Raw genomic sequence first — 23177 nt, 5'->3', positions numbered from 1 at the left:
TCTGATAAGTATAATGTAAAGGAAAAAGGGGGGCAGAGTGGATTTTGCAACGAGTTTTAAAAGGGTAAAGGGCTCAATGTGGGTTTTCTCCTGCGATAAAAATATTTAAGGGTGGGTTTGTGGGTTCTCTGGGGTCAAGTTTGGGGTGTAATGTTTAAAAGGGGTGGGGTTAGTGTGCTGGGGAGTGGGGGGGGTTTTCTTGCAGCTCCCAGGCGTGAGTGGTGACGTGTGTGGTTGGTGCGTGGTGGGGCGTGTTCCGTTCCCGGGCGTGGCTGCATCGGGTGCGTCGTCCGCTGCTTTGTGTGCCGCGATGGAAAAAGCGCGACCCCCCGCTGAGAGAGGAAGGCGTTTCGGCGAGGGTCCCGCTACCGCTGGAGGGCGAGGGTTATCCGCTGGCTGGCCGGCCGTCGTGGAGGATGCGCGTGCCCGCTTGGTTGGCGGCTCCTCTTCGAGGGTGCGTGCCTGGGCTGTGCCATTCTCCGCGGTGCTGTGTCTGGTCCTGTGGTTCCCGTGCTCCCGGTGTAGCGGACTGTCGGCGATGCGTCGTCTTGCGGTCTGGCGTGTGAGGCGTGCCAGGTTTCGTCGGAAGATCATCGTAGCTTTGTCCTTCCCTCCCGCGATGGAACTGAGCGCGAGGTCTCTGAAGATGTCCACTAGTCCACTATCGCCGTCTCTGCCTTAATGGCCGTGTCACCACCATCGGAAGTTTCGTCGCAAGTCTTTACTTCACGCGAAGTCTCATGATGATGCAATTCCTACAAAATATTTTGCCGTATTGACGTAATGCCAATTCTGGCTCACGAACTTTGACAGCTGCACCGTGCTATGCAGCTTAGTCACGTTCAGTTCTGAAAAATTATTGCTATGAAGCAAGGTGTTGGCTTAAAAACCATGAGCTATGAATGCACTGTATTTGCAGTATTACCATTACATTTGCCATTGAAATCCCATTGGCAAGGTGCCATCATTACTAATTTTGTTTGCGATCATGTCTTTATGTTGCGCTGGTGAGCTTGGCTAATCATTTTTGCTGTATTGTCATCTTTGGTGGTCTTTGCGCCAGTGACTGAAGAACCTTAACTAAGTATGAAATGCCTTTCATTAGCTGAGCTGTGAGAAATCGGGTGGCATGAAATGCCTTTTTTCATTTGGTTCATGACATTCATTAGCTTGCCACTTATAACAGAAACTTGCGCACTATGATTGCGATCAGTATTTCCCGCTTTGTGTTGCACCTATGCTGGCATGTCATGGATGTTCAGGAGCAGATTCCACGCAATTTGATTAGCATTGGCATATCGTGCATAGGGTTGAATAGTTTGAAACTGTTAGATGCGAAGAGTGATCAAACTTGTTCACAAGGCATTCTCCATGCGTACTCAAAATATTTCTGAGTGCAATGTTTTGGTAACTGGAATGTAAAGTACCTGTATCGGAGTAGTGGCCGTACCCTTCAAATGGCCTTGTAGAGCTTGCTCTACAAGACATTCCAAGTTAGAGTTCCCCAAGCGTCTATCGATTGATCTGTTAAGCGGCTCCATTTCCTCATAAGCAAGTATTGCTGAGTTTATGCCATCTTCGTGAGGGTATTTTCAGCTTTAGATGGCTGCTTTATGCAAGTAAAAAGGAAGTAAAGCAACGTTAGTTTGGTGAATTTAAAGACTCTCTATTAGTACTGTTTCTAGCCTTCTGCACAGTGCTGAGCTACCTATGAAAACGTGCATCATTGTGCCTGCAAACATTCACATTATTTGCAGAGCTACAAATGTCTGGTTTGGTTTTAGTCACTCCATCGCTTCATGCAATAATTGAGCCCTCATGAGTAGCAGTTAATGATTGTTGTAGCACGTCCCAAGCTAGAAATAATTTCATAGGAAGACTTCACATTGGTTGCAAAACAAATTGCAGTGACAACTGCACACGTCTGTACCATCAACTATCGTTCGCAAACTATGTGTTCGCCAAAGCGAGTGTTGCATCATTAATAACTTCAAGCTCATTCAATCACGTATGCAATTTCCTTTCTGGATAGCAAGAGAAGGTTAAAGGCATTTCACAGAATGAACCATCATTACTGCAAAATTTGTTGCCCTCTACATGATCGCTCATCTTATTTTGCGCGAATTCTCAACATCGTTTAAAGAATATTTTCACAAAGGAAGCCTACGAAACAAGCTTGTGCATGGAATGAACTGCAAACAAGTCTGGACAAAGCTTTTGACAAGTGAAGTGAAGTAGAAGTTCTAGAAAATTTTTCTGAAAAGATAGCCACATAGCTTCTGAAGAAAGTGCTGAAACTTGCTATGAATAAGCCAGTGCATGGAATGAACCACTGCAAACAAGTCTGGACCAAGTTTTTGACAAGTGAAGCGTTGTAGAAATGCTAGATTTTTCTGAAAAAAGATTGTCTTACTAAAAATAAAATACAGAAGTCTTGCTTAAACAGGCCAAGCATAATGATGTTCGGAGACTGCAAAATACTGGAAAAAAGTCCTGCTTAATTTAACATGCCAGCATAAAAATACTGCCTAGTACCGGAAACAAGTCTTGCTGATTAGGTTAAGCATGAAAAGGTTGGAAGATTGCTTCTTGGCTTCTGAAAAAAAAAAAAAAAAATTCGGCAAGGTACTGAATACGATTTAATGTATGAATACTGTGAACAAGTTCGACAGTGCAACAAGAATGCTAGATTTTTCTGAAAAAAGATTGTCTTACTAAAAATAAAATACAGAAGTCTTGCTTAAACAGGCCAAGCATAATGATGTTCGGAGACTGCAAAATACTGGAAAAAAGTCCTGCTTAATTTAACATGCCAGCATAAAAATACTGCCTAGTACCGGAAACAAGTCTTGCTGATTAGGTTAAGCATGAAAAGGTTGGAAGATTGCTTCTTGGCTTCTGAAAAAAAAAAAAAAAAATTCGGCAAGGTACTGAATACGATTTAATGTATGAATACTGTGAACAAGTTCGACAGTGCAACAAGTGAGGTGTAATAAAAAGCTAATACAGTGCGAGATGAAAACTATTTGAAAGTTTCTCTGCTTTACTGGTATGTGAAAAAGCTGGCGATAGAACAATGTAATGAAAAGTGTAGGAAGCCAAGGATAAGACATTTGTAAGATTGCTTTAAGAGAATGCAGCAAGGTACTGTGAAAAACCTGCAATATGACAGGTATTGCGACGAAATTGTCAATTTCCTTAATGATATGAAAGTTTACAAACCAATTCCCAAGATGAAGTCGACAGGAAAAAGTTGCAATGCCAAGGCTTGTGAAGTCTGCAAGAAAAATATGCACAAGAAAAGCGCGCTGAAAAACTAATTTCCATAACACGATATGCTAACATAGTGCATTATATTGCTGTGAAGAAAGGAAGTCTAGGGAAGCAAAGCAAATTCAAGCCATTTTTTTAAATTGATCATCCGTGAAGTACCGCAAACATGCGTGCACAGGAAATTTTGTATGAAGCTTAAGTGATGGGAAATTTCGTATCAAGCCAAGCGTGAAGACAAAGTTGAAGGATTCCGTGATATGAACAAGCTAGTGCCCAGCATAAAATTCGGAACATGTTTGAGAAGCCAAGCATAAAAAAAAACTGCAAGATTGCTGAAGAAATTTTGAAATTTCAAGTTGAATGTCTCTAAGGCAGCAAAGCAAAATGGATCGTGAAGCTGGTTGCCTAGCATGAAGTACTGCGAACGTCTGAATGGGAAATTTTGTATCGAGCCAAGCGTGACAACATAGGCGGCAAGATTGCTTCTGAAAAATTCAACCTAGTGCCTAGCATAACATCCCGTGAACAAATTTGGGAAGCCAAGCATATATTAAAAGGCTGGAAGATTCGAAGAAATTTCCCCGGACTAAGAAATTTGAAGTTAACAAAGCCTTTTACTGACGAGTCAAGCTTGGCAAAAGATTATGAACTACGAACAAGCACCTGATGAAATACTAGATTCGGGTCAGAGGAAATAGTTTCCTGTGGTCAAGCCGAGTATAAAGCTGCAGAATTTTCAGTATTAGGTTGAACTTTCTAGTGCATACTGTGAAATATAGACGAACTACTCTGAACAAGCAAAGCCTAGTCAAGCAAAGATTTTCTCAATGAAAGCAAGCTACTGCATACCACGAGTCTATTAATGCATAGCATGAAATTTTGCCAACAAGTCTTTTACATAAATCTAAAGCCGAGGATAATGGAGAGCTCCAAGGAAGCGTCTCCAGGTTCTGAACTTTGTTGTGCCGATTGGTTTAAATTTTAAGGGGCATTGCAGAAATTGAATTTTATTTATTGTATTGGTCATGCTCCAGTCTGCATCGTTTGGTAGTTATGTGCCGTGCTATAATTTCCTGTACACTTCGAAGTTTCATTTCATTTCTAGTTTGTAATAGTGCTGAAGTCCTTACAAAATTGTTTTTTGAAGAATTTCTCGTTATCTCTTGTCATTCTCATTATCCAGGCACATAATCAATTTTTGGGCATCTGAATGCATTGCGTGCTTATTGCGTGGATTGCCCTTGTGGCATTTGCAGTTCCTATGGATGCGCAGAACACTCGTGATAAAAAGCGTTGCTGTAAATAAGTTTAATAAATACCTAAAAAAAGAGAGAAACCCTCTCTCTAAAAGAAAAACATCTGGAACAGAGGTGTGGAGCGGGGCAGGTGCCAGGGGAGAAGGGAGCCTGCCAGCAACACAAAAGTGCTCTATTCACAGCAACGTTTAATGCGCTGTTTTGTACTAGCCTTGCGTTGCTTACTGAGGAAATAAAGACGGATCAAACAAGCGTTACCCCAGTTGCCAGCGTATGTTACTTGGAGGCCGCCCCTGAAACGTGCTTAGCTCTGAAACTGCTTTTGTGCAGTAGATGATGCAAAGGCGTTTGGGCTAGCTGCTTTTATCCATTGCCCCATACTCGTGCTGCGATAATTCAAATGGGGTAATGGATAAAGCAGAGTTGATTTTTTTCCTCTAGTGCGCCCTCGAGATGCTACCTAGAAGGGTTCCAGGACTATGGAGGTTGAATGGTATAGTATACCTCTTGTTAAATGTTATCGTTTCTGGTGTTGCTAGTGATATATGCTATATGTTGTGGGAAGTGCAGTGCAACAGTTTGCACAGAAGGGTTTTGTGGTGTACTAGTGCTTATTTTGGGCTAGAAATGGAGCAGTCCAGGCTGTGCACAAACTTCTAAGGCATAAAATTTACAATGTGCAGAAAGTGCCTCTTCCATAAAAAGTGCAGATTGCGAATGCTTGTGGGGGTGTTGTGCTGTTCTGGAAACGTTTGTATTAATATTGGTGGATTAGCGGTATCTGCGTGATAATTGATCATACTTTCATGCTGTTATGGCGTACACTTTATAGCAGGATTTTGTGAGTGAACGAGAGTCTCCTACAGCTACGTGATAACACCATGTAATGAAGAGTAGGAATGCTTTCAGAATAGTTGCCTGTATTTGAGGTAAATGACTGGTGGAAGTAGAGAAATGTGCATGAAGCTCTGCGATATAGAAAAGACCAAGGATGAATATTGTGAAACAAGTTTATGGTTACGGTGATGACATGCAAATAAGATGCCTATCGGGGTGTGATGCAAAACTCGACAAGAGGTTTTGTTGGCATAAAAATTCTGGTTGAATAACTGGATGCGTGTGGTGCTGTCTGATGAGAAACGAACTACAGGCATGTGCCTGAAGATCAACGTTGTGCTGTACTGCCAGTGGTTATGGTGGCTTTAATTGAAATGATGCCGATTGGGGGGCAATGCAAACCTGCGGAAGATATTCTGCTGTGATGCATAGAAATTGATATTGTTAATAATCTGTTTTTGCAGAACTGATGCAAGATATGCGGTATGGGGTAGACGACAGTGAACGTTACGGGAAAAGCAATGTTGCGTGGACTCTATAGTTATGGTGGATAACGTGGATGAAATACCGATTGTTGGGGGGGGTGCTGCAAAACTGCAAAGAGATTTCTGTTGTGGTGCGTATATTTGTGTTGGTAATAAACGAATAACTACAAAAGTTGTTCGAAACCGAAGATTGGAGATATGATCGGCGATATGAGGTAGACATATACAATGATGATTGGTGTGGAAAAAGCAATGTTGCCTAGACTGTAAATAGTTGTGGATAACATACGGAAGACCTGCTGATTAGCTGTGATGCAAGCCTGTGAAGGGAAAGATTTCCGATGTGAAGCGTACAAATTCATGTTGATAAAGTAATAAATACAAGAATTCATAAACGTTTTTGTAGAAGTCTGATGCGAAACCTATGGGCATGTGCTTGAAGAGCTTAAATATGACCTTTGCGAAACTTGCTACAGGCACGTGCCTGAAGATCGGTGATGCAACTAGGGGGTGAATGTTGTGGGAAAAGCAATCTTGCCAGACTGCGGTTTATGCTGTATAATAGAATGAGACCCCCTGATGGTGGTGCGGTGAAAAGATGCGAAGAGAACGATTTCGATTGAAGGGAAGCATATAAATTTGTGTTGGCAATCCAGTGAATGAATACGAAAAACTTGCAATGATTTTTGTGGCAGTTTGATTTGAAACTAACGTGTGTGTGTTGCCAGACTGCGTTCGTGCTGGATAACGTGAATGAGATACCCCCCCCCCCTGATTGGGGGGCAATGAAAAGCTGCGAAGGGAAATTTCGATTGAGGTGATGCATATAAATTTATATCGATAATCAAATGCATAAATACATCAAGTAATGATGCGCGTCTGATGATCGACGATATGAGATAAACATAACTGAATTTGAATGGTGTGAAAGAAAGCGATGTTGCCAGACGGCGGATAGTTTATGGTGGATAACAAGGAAAGATGTCGATTGAGGTGATGCACATAAAGTTGTGTTTATAAATGCTTAAATACAAACGTGACGTGTGCCTGAAGATATATATGAGGTAGACAACTCCTGGGGAAAGCAATGTTGCCTAGACTGTCAATGGTTATTGTAGATAACGCGAATGAGGTGTTGATTGGGAGTGATGCAAACCTGGATTTTTCTGATGGGGTAATGCATGTAAATTCGTGTAGACAAACATGAATTCCATGGTTTTCATGGAAGTCTGATGTGAAACTTGCTACGAACATGTGCCTGAAGAGCTACGACGCGAGGTAGACTGATTCAAAACTTGCTACGGGCATGTGCCTGAAGATCTATACAAGATAGACATAACTTAGGGTGAATGTTGTGGGAAAAGCAATGTTGCCTGTTGTCTGATTATGGTGGATAGCATGCGATTGAAATTTCGGTTGTGGGGATTCACGTAAATGTCCAATGATATACCAATAAACTTAAATTTCTGAAATTTTTTTGCGAAAGTTTGCAAAACTGACGTGCCTGGAGATCTACGATATGGGTAGACGTAACTGAGCGTGAATGTTGTGAGAAAAGCAGCGTTGCCTAGATTTGGGTATGGTGGATAACATGCAAATGATATATCAATTGGGGGGGGGAAGGGGGGGTGCTGCAAAACTGCAAGAAAAATATTTCGGATGAGGTGATGCACATAAATGTGTGTTAATAATCTACTAAACTATTTTGCGAAATTTGGTGCGAATGGTGGATTACAGGCATGGGCCTCGGGATCTACGAGATTTTGGTTGAGATGTTGCATATAAATTTATTACTAATCACACCAGTAAAATTTTATCATCTATAAGGACAGAATGAGTACAAAAATTGGGAAAACGGTTTCTGAAGTCTGCTGTGAAACTAACTGGGCATGGGCCTGAAAGTCTGCTATATGAGGTTGGCAGAATTAAAGGTGAATGACAATGATGCTTAGACTCAATGGTTATAATGAAAGGACTGGAACGAGGCCTGCGACATGACTGGTGCACACAACAAATAGTAATGTGAAACTATTTTGCGAGGTGCAGGTATTTGCTGGAAGATGTGCTATTCTGAAGACTATCATTATGGGGGTGGGAAGTAAAGGATGAATGTTGGTTTTAAAAAATGAGTTTTCTGAAAAAAACTCAAAAATGATTTCGGTGAGGATAGCCTGTGGGGCATATGAGATGGGAGGGCTGCATAAAATTACACGGAAGTGCTCTTTTACGAGGCTATGATGCGGACCTGAATGTTGCGCCAAAGCTTTCGCCCGAGGAGAAAACCATGGTTATGGTGGTTGGAAAGCAATATTTAGGTAGCATGTCAGGCTAAAAGAACATTAGCTTACTCAAGTGTTCAGTAAAAGTGGTTTCAAAGATGTTATCTTTCGATTGAGCCGTGATGCAATGATTATTAGGCATATTAAAACATTTTGTACTCGCATTCATGAATGCTGTTCTAATCAGGTTATGGTGTGGAATTGAGATTTGTGAAATGGCAGGTTGGGCGAAAGTTGTTTCACAAAAAGTGTTCCATGAAAATGGTATCAAATGAGATACGGAGCTAGTGCACACCTGCCAACTCTTCCGAAATTTCCGTAAAATGTACGAATTTTGACGAGTCTCGATTTTACGAATCCTGCGTGAAATTTTACGAATTTTCGAAAAAATTGGGACCATCTATTTAAACGACACTGGGGAACCTGCGCCGCCACGAGAAAGCGATTCGTAGTCTTGTTATCACCATCTGTGAAGCTGCGATTTCTGTCGTCTTCTGGGGGTGGGCTACGCAGCGGGGTGAACTCGCTGCTACCTCGGCAAGCCTGCTTATAGCATGTTGTTCACAGGCCGGTTACGACTTCAGTGTTCGTGGCGCTCTTTGTATGACTGCCGTGTCCTGTGTGTGGTACGACTGCGGTAGTTGCTTCGCAGTGCAAAGGGGGGCTCGAAGCCGCGAAAACAGTACCAAGTGTTCTCGAAATCGTAGATATCCGAATTTGCCGCCCTTCCCAATGAAGTTGCTGCTCATTACTCCAACACTCGCGGTTTTCATGTATGGTTCTGAAAATATGAGAAGGCGTGAAGAAAATGTGAATCATTTTAGACTTAAAAATTAAAGTGTGCTGCCCACCACTTCTCCCAGTCCCCAGATATTACGAATTTCTGTCAACAGGTTGGCAGGTATGCAAGTGTCAACGTAAACTGTTTGGCTGAAGTGTTGCGAGATGAAATATTTCAAGGCAGGCATTTGCCTGAAGCTATGTAATGTAAGAATTGCGTGGTTACATGGTTACATTGGTTGGAAAACAAATAAGATGCTGTTAAATTGATACAAAGGTACTATAAAAGCGAAAGTTGGTTCACAACTGAGTGTGAAGGGGGAAGAGTGGTCTTAAAGCTATTTTTTTTTATTTACCAACCAATTCTGAAGAAACTGCACTGCATTATAGTTCTTTGTGCTGATTTCAAATCTGCCAGTATATTTTTTGTAAGTTGATTATATTTTGAGTTAATGATTACTTGCTGTTAATTCGCGTCACAGTTATAAAGTAACCACTATATACAGAATGGCAATTACCACGTGGCTAGGCAGACAAATGACTAAAGAATACAATGTAGGAAGCAGTTTTTTGATTCAGCTAGTTATGGTTTTACAGCACAGTGAACTTTGCTTCTCCCACGCTTAGCCAGAAATGGCTTGCAGGTGGTGCCAATTGACAGAATATTTTTCCAATGCCTCCATCTGAAAAATTTGTTCCCAACATTGTATTCTCCACACCTTTCGGTATCTGAAGCAAAAGGAATTAGTTTAACCTGCTCTGGATGCCCAGATATCAGAGGTGATAATGCTAGCTTTGCATTGCAAGAAAAGTGCTTGTCGCCATTATAACAAAATGTGGTGCCTTTTGATGTGGAAGTTTAGACTGATAGAAAAATGGCCGTGGAGGCCGAAAATGTCAATTTTCACCGCTTTTTTTTACTGTTACTCGGCCACAAAGAATCAACTGCCCCCTTAAATAAAAACGGTTTCAAATATCTTTCGGTAAAGGTACCATCCGGATAAGTCTAAGGCATAATGAGATGCATATTGTGCATCAATGTAAAACAATTCGGCAGTGGTGTTTCAAAATGAAACTTTTCAAGGTAGAGGCATTTGCCTGAAGCTATGCGATATGAGAATTGTGTAGTTGTGGTGGTTGGAAAACAAACGAGATACGGATGAATCGAAGTTGGTTCATAAATGAGTGTTAAATGAAAACGGTACCGGATATCTTTTGGTAGAGTTATGATCCAGATAAGTCAGGGAGGCATAATGAGATGCATGTGGTGCAAATCTAAAGTGAGACATGAAAATGGTTTGGCTGGTGTTGGGTTGCGAAACGGAATTTTCCAAGGTAGGGGCGTTTGTTTGCCTGAAGCTATGCGATGTGAGAATTTTGTGGTTATGGTGGTGTGAAAACAAATGAGATGCTGATTCAACTTCGATACTGTGGTTCTATCAAAGCGATAAAGTTCGTTCCCAACTGAGTGTTGATAAAAAACGGTATAAAATATCTTTCAAATGGTTTCAAATATCAAAAAAGGTATGGACCACATACTGAAGTTTGTGAAGTATAATGAGATGCAGGTGGTGCTAATATAATAGACCTGAGAACGGTTGGGCTAAGGTTATGAAGCAAAAAATTTTTTTTTGGTAGAGGCTTTTGCCTGATGCTGAGCGATTCCGAGAACTAAGGGTTTATGGTGGTTGGAAAACAAATTAGATGCGGATGAATCGAAGTTGGTTCAAAAATGAGTGTTAAATGAAAATGGTATCAAATATTTTTCGGTTGAGGTATACGTCGGTGGGGTAAACTAAGATGCATATGGTGCAAATATAAAGTTAGACGTGAAAATGGTGCAGCTGGTAATGTGTTGCGAAATTGAATTTTTCAAGGTAGAAGTGTTTGGCTGAAGCTATGCTATGTGAGAAATGCATTATAAGTTGGTTCCCAATAGAGTAAATTAAAATGATACGAAATATCTTTTGGCTGAGGTATGGGAAAAGTCGGTGAGGCATAATGAGATGCATATGGTGCAAATAGCAAGTTAGACGTGAAGATCGTTCGGCTGATGTGCTGCGAAACAGAATTTTTCAAGGTAGAGGCATTTTCCTGATGCTATGCGATGTTAGAAATGCATAAGTTGGTTCCCAAATAAGTGTTAAATGAAAAGGATATCAAATATCTTTCGGTAGAGGTATGATCGGGATAGGTCGGTGGGGCATAATGAGGTGCGTATGGTGCAAATATTGAAACGTGAAATTGGTTAGGACGATATTGTGTTACGAAACTGATATTTCTAAGGGAGAGGCATTTGCCGGAAGTTATGCGATGTGAGAATTGTGTTATGGTGGTTAGAAAACGAATTAAAATGCTGACGAATCGCGATACAAAGGAAGTATAAAAGAGAAGGTTGGTTTCCAAATGACCGTTGAATGAAACCGGTATTAAATATCTTTTGGCTGAAGTATGGTCCAGATGTGTCGGTGAGGCATAATGAGATTTCGTTGTGCAAATATAAAATACAATGCGAAAATGGTTGGTTTGAGGCTGAGACAAAACGGAATTTTCCAAGGTATTGGCGTTTGCCTGAAGCTCTGCGGTAGTAATTGCGGTATCGTGGCTAAAAAACAAATTGGATGCTGATAAATTACGACACAAAGGTACTGTAAGAGAGACACTTCACAAATGAGCGTCACATAAAAACGGTATCAAATTTCTTTCTGTTGAGGAGTGATCCAGATGAGCCTGTAAAGCATTGTGAGATGCATATCGTGCAAATATAAAATCAGATGTGAAAATGGTGGGTTTAGGATGTGTCGCAAAACAAAATTTCTCAAGATAGAGGCGTTTGCCTGAAGCTGTGCGATGTGAGAATTGTGTGGTTATGGTGGTTGGAAAACAAGTAAGATGCCGAAGAATCGAAAGTTTGTTCGGAAATGAGTGTTAAATGGAAACGGTATCGAATATCGTTCGGTTGAGTTATGATCCAGATGAGTCGGTGAGGCATAATGACATGCATATGGTGCAAATAGAAAGACGTGAAAATGGTTCGGCTCATGTTGTATTGCGAAACTGAATTTTCCTAGGTAGGGGCGTTTGCCTGAAGCTATGCGATGTGGAATTGTGTGGTTATGGTGGTTGGAAAATCCAAGGTGTGAACTAGATACTGAATTTGGTGAAGTATAATAAGATGCAGGTGGTGCAACAATAATAGGCCTGAGAATAGTTGGGCTGAGGTTAACGCAAAAACTAAATTTTCTTTGGTAGAGGCTTTTGCCTAACATGCGATTGCGAGAATTTTGGGTTTATGGTGATTGGAAACCAAATGATGGACTGATGAAAGGTGATATACTATAGATGCGAAAGTTGATTCACAAATGAGTGTAATATAAAACGGTATCATATAGGTAATTGATGAGTATGATGCAGATTAGTCGGTGAGGCATAATGAGATGCATATGGTGCAAATATCAATGTGAGAATGGTTTTGCTCAAGTGTTGCAAAAAAATTTCCAAGGTAGGGGCGTTTGCCTGAAGCTATGCAATGTGAGAATTGTGTGGATATGGTCATTGGAACACTGAGATGCTCATGAATCGAAAGTTGGTTTGGAAATGGGGGTTAATAAAAACGGCATCAAATATCTTTCGGTTGAGGTATGATCTGGATAAGTCTCTGAGGCATAATGAGATGCATATGGTGCAAATATCAATGTGAGAATGGTTTTGCTCAAGTGTTGCAAAAAAAATTTCCAAGGTAGGGGCGTTTGCCTGAAGCTATGCAAAGTGAGAATTGTGTGAGTATGGTCATTGGAAAACTGAGATGCTCATGAATCGAAAGTTGGTTCGGAAATGGGTGTTAAATAAAAACGGCATCAAATATCTTTCGGTTGAGGTATGATCTGGATAAGTCTCTAAGGCATAATGAGATGCATATCGTGCAAATATAAATTTAGACGTCACAATAATTCGGCATGTGTTGTGTTGTGAAATGGAATTTTCCAAGGTAAAGGCGTTTACCTGAAGCTATGCGATGTGAGAATTGTGTGGTTATGGTGGTTGGAAAACAAGTAAGATGCCGAAGAATCGAAAGTTTGTTCGGAAATGAGTGTTAAATGGAAACGGTATCGAATATCGTTCGGTTGAGTTATGATCCAGATGAGTCGGTGAGGCATAATGACATGCATATGGTGCAAATAGAAAGACGTGAAAATGGTTCGGCTCATGTTGTATTGCGAAACTGAATTTTCCTAGGTAGGGGCGTTTGCCTGAAGCTATGCGATGTGGAATTGTGTGGTTATGGTGGTTGGAAAATCCAAGGTGTGAACTAGATACTGAATTTGGTGAAGTATAATAAGATGCAGGTGGTGCAACAATAATAGGCCTGAGAATAGTTGGGCTGAGGTTAACGCAAAAACTAAATTTTCTTTGGTAGAGGCTTTTGCCTAACATGCGATTGCGAGAATTTTGGGTTTATGGTGATTGGAAACCAAATGATGGACTGATGAAAGGTGATATACTATAGATGCGAAAGTTGATTCACAAATGAGTGTAATATAAAACGGTATCATATAGGTAATTGATGAGTATGATGCAGATTAGTCGGTGAGGCATAATGAGATGCATATGGTGCAAATATCAATGTGAGAATGGTTTTGCTCAAGTGTTGCAAAAAAATTTCCAAGGTAGGGGCGTTTGCCTGAAGCTATGCAATGTGAGAATTGTGTGGATATGGTCATTGGAACACTGAGATGCTCATGAATCGAAAGTTGGTTTGGAAATGGGGGTTAATAAAAACGGCATCAAATATCTTTCGGTTGAGGTATGATCTGGATAAGTCTCTGAGGCATAATGAGATGCATATGGTGCAAATATCAATGTGAGAATGGTTTTGCTCAAGTGTTGCAAAAAAAATTTCCAAGGTAGGGGCGTTTGCCTGAAGCTATGCAAAGTGAGAATTGTGTGAGTATGGTCATTGGAAAACTGAGATGCTCATGAATCGAAAGTTGGTTCGGAAATGGGTGTTAAATAAAAACGGCATCAAATATCTTTCGGTTGAGGTATGATCTGGATAAGTCTCTAAGGCATAATGAGATGCATATCGTGCAAATATAAATTTAGACGTCACAATAATTCGGCATGTGTTGTGTTGTGAAATGGAATTTTCCAAGGTAAAGGCGTTTACCTGAAGCTATGCGATGTGAGAATTGTGTGGTTATTGTGGTTGGGAAACAAATTAGATGCTGATGAACTGAAGTTAGTTCCGAAATGAAAGTGTAATGTAAACAGTATCAAATATCTTTCATTTGAGGTTTGATCGGAATAAGCCGGTGAGGCATGATGAGATGGATATGGTGCAATTATAAAATCAGATGTGAAATGGTTGGGTTGAGGTAGTTGCAAAACAGAATTACCTAAGGTTGAAACGTTTGCCTGAAGCTTTGGAATGTTCAATTGCATTATGGTGGTTGAAAACACGAGATGCTGATAAATTACAATGCAAAGTTGCTATAAAAAAGAAAGTTGGTGCACAAAGGAGCGTTGAATGAAAATGGTGTCAAATATCTTTCGGCTGAGGTATGACCCAGATGAGTCGTGGAAGCATGATGAGATGCATATGGTGTAATTATAAAATCAGATGTGAAATGGTTGGGTTGAGGTTGTCGCAAAACGGAATTACCCAAGGTAGACGCGTATGCCTGAAGCTGTGAAATGTGCGAATTGCGTTATGGTGGTAGAAAACAAATGAGATCCTGATGAATTACAATACAAGGTACTATAAAAGAAAATTTGGTTCACAAATGAGCATTGAATGAAAACTGTATCAAACATCTTTCGGCTGAGGTGTGACCCAGATGAGTCCTGGAAGCATGATGAGATGCATATGGTGTAATTATAAAATCAGATGTGAAATGCTTGGGTTGAGGTTGTGTCGCAAAACAGAATTACCCAAGGTAGAGGCGTTTGCCTGAAGCTGTGAAATGTGCGAATTGCGGTATGGTGGTTGAAAACAAATGAGGTCCTGATGAATTACAATACAAGGTACTATAAAAGAGAAAGTTGGTTCACGAATGAGGGTTGGATGAAAACGGTATCAAACATCTTTCGGCTCATGTATGACCCAGATGAGTCGTGGAGGAATGATAAGGCGCATATGGTGTAAATATATGGTTGTGTCGCAAAACAGAATTACCAAAGGTAGAGGCGTTTGCCTGAAGCTGTGAAATTTGCGAATTGCGTTATGGTGGTAGAAAACAAATGAGATTCTGATGAATTACAATACAAGATACTATAAAAGAGAAAGTTGGTTCACGAATGAGCGTTGGATGAAAACGGTATCATATCTTTAGGCTGATGTATGACCCAGATGAGTCGTGGAGGCATGATGAGGCGCATATGGTGTAATTATAAAATCAGATTTGAAATGGTTGGGTTGAGGTTGTGTTGCAAAACAGAATTACCCAAGGTAGAGGCGTTTGCCTGAAGCTGTGAAATGTGCGAATTGCGGTATGGTGGTTGAAAACAAATGAGATCCTGATGAATTACAATACAAGGTACTATAAAAGAGAAAGTTGGTTCACGAATGAGCGTTAAATGAAAACGGTATAAAACATCTTTCGGCTGAGGTATGACCCAGATGAGTCGGGGAGGCATGATGAGGCGCATATAGTGTAATTATAAAATCAGATTTGAAATGGTTGGGTTGAGGTTGTGTCGCAAAACAGAATTACCCAAGGTAGAGGCGTTTGCCTGAAGCTGTGAAATGTGCGAATTGCGGTATGGTGATTGAAAACAAATGAGATCCTGATGAATTACAATACAAGGTACTATAAAAGAGAAAGTTGGTTCACGAATGAGCGTTAAATGAAAACGGTATAAAACATCTTTCGGCTGAGGTATGACCCAGATGAGTCGTGGAGGCATGATGAGGCGCATATAGTGTAATTATAAAATCAGATTTGAAATGGTTGGGGTGAGGTTGTGTCGCAAAACAGAATTACCCAAGGTAGAGGCGTTTGCCTGAAGCTGTGAAATGTGCGAATTGCGGTATGGTGGTTGAAAACAAATGAGATCCTGATGAATTACAATTTAAGGTACTATAAAAGAGAAAGTTGGTTCACGAATGAGCGTTAAATGAAAACGGTATCATATCTTTAGGCTGATGTATGACCCAGATGAGTCGTGGAGGCATGATGAGGCGCATATGGTGTAATTATAAAATCAGATGTGAAATGGTTGGGTTGAGGTTGTGTCGCAAAACGGAAATACCCAAGGTAGAGGCGTTTGCCTGAAGCTGTGGAATGTGCGAATTGCGATATTGTGGTTGAAACAAATGAGATGATGATGAATTAAAATGCAACATTACTATAAACGAGAAAGTTTGTGCACAAAGGAGCATTGAGTGAAAACGATATCAAATATCTTTCGGTTGAGGTATGATACGGATAAGTCGGTGAGGCGTAATAAGATGCATATGGTGCAAATAAATACAAAGTCAGACGTGAAAAAGGCTCGGCTGATGTTCTATTGTGGAACAGAATTTTTCAAGGTAGAGGCGTTTTCCTGAAGCTATGCGATGTGAGAATTGTGTGGTTATGGTGGTTGAAAAAAAATATGCCGATGAATCTAACCTTGGTTCACAAATGAGTGTAATATAAAAAGATATCATATAGCTGATTGATGAGGTAGGCTGCAGATTAGTCGGTGAGGCATAATGAATGCATATGGTGAAAATAGCAATGTGAAAATCGTTTTTCTCAAGTGTTGCAAAAAAAATTTCCGAGGTAGCGGCGTCTGCCTGAAGCTATGTGAGAATTGTCTGTATATGGTCGTTGGAAAGCAGAGATGCTGATGAATCGAAAGTTGCTTCGGAAAAGGGTATAAAATGAAAACGGTATCAAATATCTTTCGGGTTAGGTATGATCCGGATAAGTCGGTGAGGCATAACTATATTCATATGGTGCAAATAGAAAGTTCGTGAAAATGGTTCGGCTGCTTTTGTGTTGCGAAACAAAATTTTGTTAGGTAGGGGCGTTTGCCTGAAGCTATGCGATGTGAGAATTGCGTGCTTATGGTGGTTGAAAAAAAAAAAGTTGCTGATGCGAACGTTGGTTCCCAAATGAGTATTAAGTGAATACGGTATCAAATATCTTTCTGTTGAGGTATGATCTTGATAAGTCTGAGGGATAATGAGATGCATATGGTGCAAATATAAAGTGAGATGTGAAAATAATTTTGTGTGTTGTGTTGCGAAACGGACTTTTTCAAGGTAGTTGCATTTGCCTGAAGTTATGCAATGTGAGAATTGTGTTATGGTGGTTAGAAAACAAATTAGATGCTGATAAATCGAAAGTTAGTTCGAAATTGAGACTTTGAATGAAAGCGGTATCAAATATCGTTCGGTTGAGGCACGATCCAGATGAGTCTTGAAGGCATCATGAGGCGCATATGGTGTAATTATAAAATCAGATGTGATATGGTTGGGTTGAGGTGTGTCGTAAAACAGAATTACCACAGGTAGAGGCACTTGCCTGAAGCTGTGAAATTTGCGAATTGCGTTATGGTGGTAGAAAAAAAATTTGATTCTGATGAGTTACAATACAGGATACTATAAAAGAGAAAGTGTGTTCACGAATGAGTGTTGGATGAAAACGGTATCAATCATCTTTAGGCTGAGGTATGACCCAGATGAGTCGTGAAGGCATTATGAGGCGCATATGGTGTAATTATAAAATCAGATTTGAAATGGTTGGGTTGAGGTTGTGTCGCAAAACAGAATTACCCAAGGTAGAGGCGTTTGCCTGAAGCTGTCCAATGTGCGAATTGCGATATGGTGGTTGAAAACAAATGAAATCCTGATGAATTACAAGGTACTATAAAAGAGAAAGTTGGTTCACGAATGAGCGTTGATTTAAAACGGTATCAAACATATTTCGGCTGAGGTATGACCCAGATGAGTCGTGGAGGCATGATGAGGTGCATATGGTGTAATTATAAAATCAGATTTGAAATGGTTGGGTTGAGGTTGTGTCGCAAAACAGAATTACCCAAGGTAGAGGCGTTTGCCTGAAGCTGTCCAATGTGCGAATTGCGGTATGGTGGTTGAAAACAAATGAAATCCTGATGAATTACAAGGTACTATAAAAGAGAAAGTTGGTTCACGAATGAGCGTTGAATTAAAACGGTATCAAACATATTTCGGCTGAGGTATGACCCAGATGAGTCTGGAGGCCTGATGAGGTGCATATGGTGTAATTATAAAATCAGATTTGAAATGGTTGGGTTGAGGTTGTGTCGCAAAACAGAATTACCCAAGGTAGAGGCGTTTGCCTGAAGCTGTCCAATGTGCGAATTGCGGTATGGTGGTTGAAAACAAATGAGATCCTGATGAATTACAATACAAGGTACTATAAAAGAGAAAGTTGGTTCACGAATGCGCGTTAAATGAAAACTGTATCAAACATATTTCGGCTGAGGTATGACCCAGATGAGTCTGGAGGCATGATGAGGTGCATATGGTGTAATTATAAAATCAGATTTGAAATGGTTGGGTTGAGGTTGTGTCGCAAAACAGAATTACCCAAGGTAGAGGCGTTTGCCTGAAGCTGTCCAATGTGCGAATTGCGGTATGGTGGTTGAAAACAAATGAAATCCTGATGAATTACAAGGTACTATAAAAGAGAAAGTTGGTTCACGAATGAGCGTTGAATGAAAACGGTATCAAACATATTTCGGCTGAGGTATGACCCAGATGAGTCTGGAGGCATGATGAGGTGCATATGGTGTAATTTTAAAATAAGATTTGAAATGGTTGGGTTGAGGTTGTGTCGCAAAACAGAATTACCCAAGGTAGAGGCGTTTGCCTGAAGCTGTCCAATGTGCGAATTGCGGTATGGTGGTTGAAAACAAATGAAATCCTGATGAATTACAAGGTACTATAAAAGTGAAAGTTGGTTCACGAATGAGCGTTGAATTTAAACGGTATCAAACATATTTCGGCTGAGGTATGACCCAGATGAGTCTGGAGGCATGATGAGGTGCATATGGTGTAATTATAAAATCAGATTTGAAATGGTTGGGTTGAGGTTGTGTCGCAAAACAAAATTACCCAAGGTAGAGGCGTTTGCCTGAAGCTGTCCAATGTGCGAATTGCGATATGGTGGTTGAAAACAAATGAAATCCTGATGAATTACAAGGTACTATAAAAGAGAAAGTTGGTTCACGAATGAGCGTTGATTTAAAACGGTATCAAACATATTTCGGCTGAGGTATGACCCAGATGAGTCGTTGAGGCATGATGAGGCGCATATGGTGTAATTATAAAATCAGATTTGAAATGGTTGGGTTGAGGTGTCGCAAAACGGAAATACCCAAGGTAGAGGCGTTTGCCTGAAGCTGTGGAATGTGCGAATTGCGATATTGTGGTTGAAACAAATGAGATGATGATGAATTAAAATGCAACATTACTATAAAAGAGAAAGTTTGTGCACAATGGAGCATTGAGTGAAAACGATATCAAATATCTTTCGGTTGAGGTATGATACGGATAAGTCGGTGAGGCGTAATAAGATGCATATGGTGCGAATAAATACAAAGTCAGACGTGAAAAAGGCTCGGCTGATGTTCTATTGTGGAACGGAATTTTTCAAGGTAGAGGCGTTTTCCTGAAGCTATGCGATGTGAGAATTGTGTGGTTATGGTGGTTGAAAAAAAATATGCCGATGAATCTAACCTTGGTTCACAAATGAGTGTAATATAAAAAGGTATCATATAGCTGATTGATGAGGTAGGCTGCAGATTAGTCGGTGAGGCATAATGAATGCATATGGTGAAAATATCAATGTGAATCGTTTTTCTCAAGTGTTGCAAAAAAAATTTCCGAGGTAGCGGCGTCTGCCTGAAGCTATGTGAGAATTGTCTGTATATGGTCGTTGGAAAGCAGAGATGCTGATGAATCGAAAGTTGCTTCGGAAAGGGGTATAAAATGAAAACGGTATCAAATATCTTTCGGGTTAGGTATGATCCGGATAAGTCGGTGAGGCATAACTATATTCATATGGTGCAAATAGAAAGTTCGTGAAAATGGTTCGGCTGCTTTTGTGTTGCGAAACAAAATTTTGTTAGGTAGGGGCGTTTGCCTGAAGCTATGTGATGTGAGAATTGCGTGCTTATGGTGGTTGAAAAAAAAAAGTTGCTGATGAATCGAACGTTGGTTCCCAAATGAGTGTTAAGTGAATACGGTATCAAATATCTTTCTGTTGAGGTATGATCTTGATAAGTCTGAGGGATAATGAGATGCATATGGTGCAAATATAAAGTGAGACATGAAAATAATTCTGCATGTGTTGTGTTGCAAAATGGAATTTTTGAAGGTAGTGGCATTTGCCAGAAGTTATGCCATGTGAGAATTGTGTTTTTATGGTGGTTGGAAAACAAATTAGATGCTGATAAATTGAAAGTTTGTTCAAAATTGAGAGTTTGAATGAAAGCGGTATCAAATATCGTTCGGTTGAGGCATGTACCAGATGAGTCGTGGAGGCATGACGAGGCATATGGTGTAATTATAAAATCAGATGCGAAATGCTTGGGTTGAGGTTGTGTCGCAAAACAGAATTACCCAAGGTAGAGGCGTTTGCCTGAAGCTTTGAAATGTGCGAATTGCGGTATGGTGGTTGAAAACAAACGAGATTCTGATGAATTACAATACAAGGTACTATAAAAGAGAAAGTTGGTTCACGAATGCGCGTTAAATGAAAACGGTATCAAACATATTTCGGCTGAGGTATGACCCAGATGAGTCTGGAGGCATGATGAGGTGCATATGGTGTAATTATAAAATCAGATGTGAAATGCTTGGGTTGAGGTTGTGTCGCCAAACAGAATTGCCCAAGGTAGAGGCGTTTGCCTGAAGCTGTGAAATGTGCGAATTGCGGTATGGTGGTTGAAAACAAATGAGGTCCTGATGAATTACAATACAAGGTACTATAAAAGAGAAAGTTGGTTCACGAATGAGGGTTGGATGAAAACGGTATCAAACATCTTTCGGCTCATGTATGACCCAGATGAGTCGTGGAGGCATGATGAGGCGCATATGGTGTAATTATAAAATCAGATGTGAAATGGTTGGGTTGAGGTTGTGTCGCAAAACGGAAATACCCAAGGTAGAGGCGTTTGCCTGAAGCTGTGGAATGTGCGAATTGCGATATTGTGGTTGAAACAAATGAGATGATGATGAATTAAAATGCAACATTACTATAAACGAGAAAGTTTGTGCACAAAGGAGCATTGAGTGAAAACGATATCAAATATCTTTCGGTTGAGGTATGATACGGATAAGTCGGTGAGGCGTAATAAGATGCATATGGTGCAAATAAATACAAAGTCAGACGTGAAAAAGGCTCGGCTGATGTTCTATTGTGGAACAGAATTTTTCAAGGTAGAGGCGTTTTCCTGAAGCTATGCGATGTGAGAATTGTGTGGTTATGGTGGTTGAAAAAAAATATGCCGATGAATCTAACCTTGGTTCACAAATGAGTGTAATATAAAAAGATATCATATAGCTGATTGATGAGGTAGGCTGCAGATTAGTCGGTGAGGCATAATGAATGCATATGGTGAAAATAGCAATGTGAAAATCGTTTTTCTCAAGTGTTGCAAAAAAAATTTCCGAGGTAGCGGCGTCTGCCTGAAGCTATGTGAGAATTGTCTGTATATGGTCGTTGGAAAGCAGAGATGCTGATGAATCGAAAGTTGCTTCGGAAAAGGGTATAAAATGAAAACGGTATCAAATATCTTTCGGGTTAGGTATGATCCGGATAAGTCGGTGAGGCATAACTATATTCATATGGTGCAAATAGAAAGTTCGTGAAAATGGTTCGGCTGCTTTTGTGTTGCGAAACAAAATTTTGTTAGGTAGGGGCGTTTGCCTGAAGCTATGCGATGTGAGAATTGCGTGCTTATGGTGGTTGAAAAAAAAAAAGTTGCTGATGCGAACGTTGGTTCCCAAATGAGTATTAAGTGAATACGGTATCAAATATCTTTCTGTTGAGGTATGATCTTGATAAGTCTGAGGGATAATGAGATGCATATGGTGCAAATATAAAGTGAGATGTGAAAATAATTTTGTGTGTTGTGTTGCGAAACGGACTTTTTCAAGGTAGTTGCATTTGCCTGAAGTTATGCAATGTGAGAATTGTGTTATGGTGGTTAGAAAACAAATTAGATGCTGATAAATCGAAAGTTAGTTCGAAATTGAGACTTTGAATGAAAGCGGTATCAAATATCGTTCGGTTGAGGCACGATCCAGATGAGTCTTGAAGGCATCATGAGGCGCATATGGTGTAATTATAAAATCAGATGTGATATGGTTGGGTTGAGGTGTGTCGTAAAACAGAATTACCACAGGTAGAGGCACTTGCCTGAAGCTGTGAAATTTGCGAATTGCGTTATGGTGGTAGAAAAAAAATTTGATTCTGATGAGTTACAATACAGGATACTATAAAAGAGAAAGTGTGTTCACGAATGAGTGTTGGATGAAAACGGTATCAATCATCTTTAGGCTGAGGTATGACCCAGATGAGTCGTGAAGGCATTATGAGGCGCATATGGTGTAATTATAAAATCAGATTTGAAATGGTTGGGTTAAGGTTGTGTCGCAAAACAGAATTACCCAAGGTAGAGGCGTTTGCCTGAAGCTGTCCAATGTGCGAATTGCGATATGGTGGTTGAAAACAAATGAAATCCTGATGAATTACAAGGTACTATAAAAGAGAAAGTTGGTTCACGAATGAGCGTTGATTTAAAACGGTATCAAACATATTTCGGCTGAGGTATGACCCAGATGAGTCGTGGAGGCATGATGAGGTGCATATTGTGTAATTATAAAATCAGATTTGAAATGGTTGGGTTGAGGTTGTGTCGCAAAACAGAATTACCCAAGGTAGAGGCGTTTGCCTGAAGCTGTCCAATGTGCGAATTGCGGTATGGTGGTTGAAAACAAATGAAATCCTGATGAATTACAAGGTACTATAAAAGAGAAAGTTGGTTCACGAATGAGCGTTGAATTAAAACGGTATCAAACATATTTCGGCTGAGGTATGACCCAGATGAGTCTGGAGGCCTGATGAGGTGCATATGGTGTAATTATAAAATCAGATTTGAAATGGTTGGGTTGAGGTTGTGTCGCAAAACAGAATTACCCAAGGTAGAGGCGTTTGCCTGAAGCTGTCCAATGTGCGAATTGCGGTATGGTGGTTGAAAACAAATGAGATCCTGATGAATTACAA

At 40.3% G+C, this 23177-nt stretch overlaps 1 long non-coding RNA gene across 1 annotated transcript in view; it reads left to right on the top strand.

Annotated features, from left to right (window-relative positions):
• The window catches only part of LOC144149859 (uncharacterized), a 108490-nt gene continuing 85313 nt past the window's right edge, over positions 1-23177 (top strand). Inside the window, exon 1 of the long non-coding RNA XR_013318377.1 lies at positions 1-23177. This exon is cut by the window's right edge and continues 30691 nt beyond it. This is a non-coding gene — a long non-coding RNA (uncharacterized LOC144149859).

The sequence above is a fragment of the Haemaphysalis longicornis genome, unplaced genomic scaffold (assembly GCF_048455015.1).
Source record: "Haemaphysalis longicornis isolate Haplotype H1 unplaced genomic scaffold, Haemaphysalis longicornis Haplotype H1 scaffold_8, whole genome shotgun sequence".
NCBI lineage: Eukaryota > Metazoa > Arthropoda > Arachnida > Ixodida > Ixodidae > Haemaphysalis > Haemaphysalis longicornis.
The sequence above is the reverse complement of the archived record's forward strand: the minus strand, read 5'-3'. Positions and strand labels throughout refer to the sequence as shown.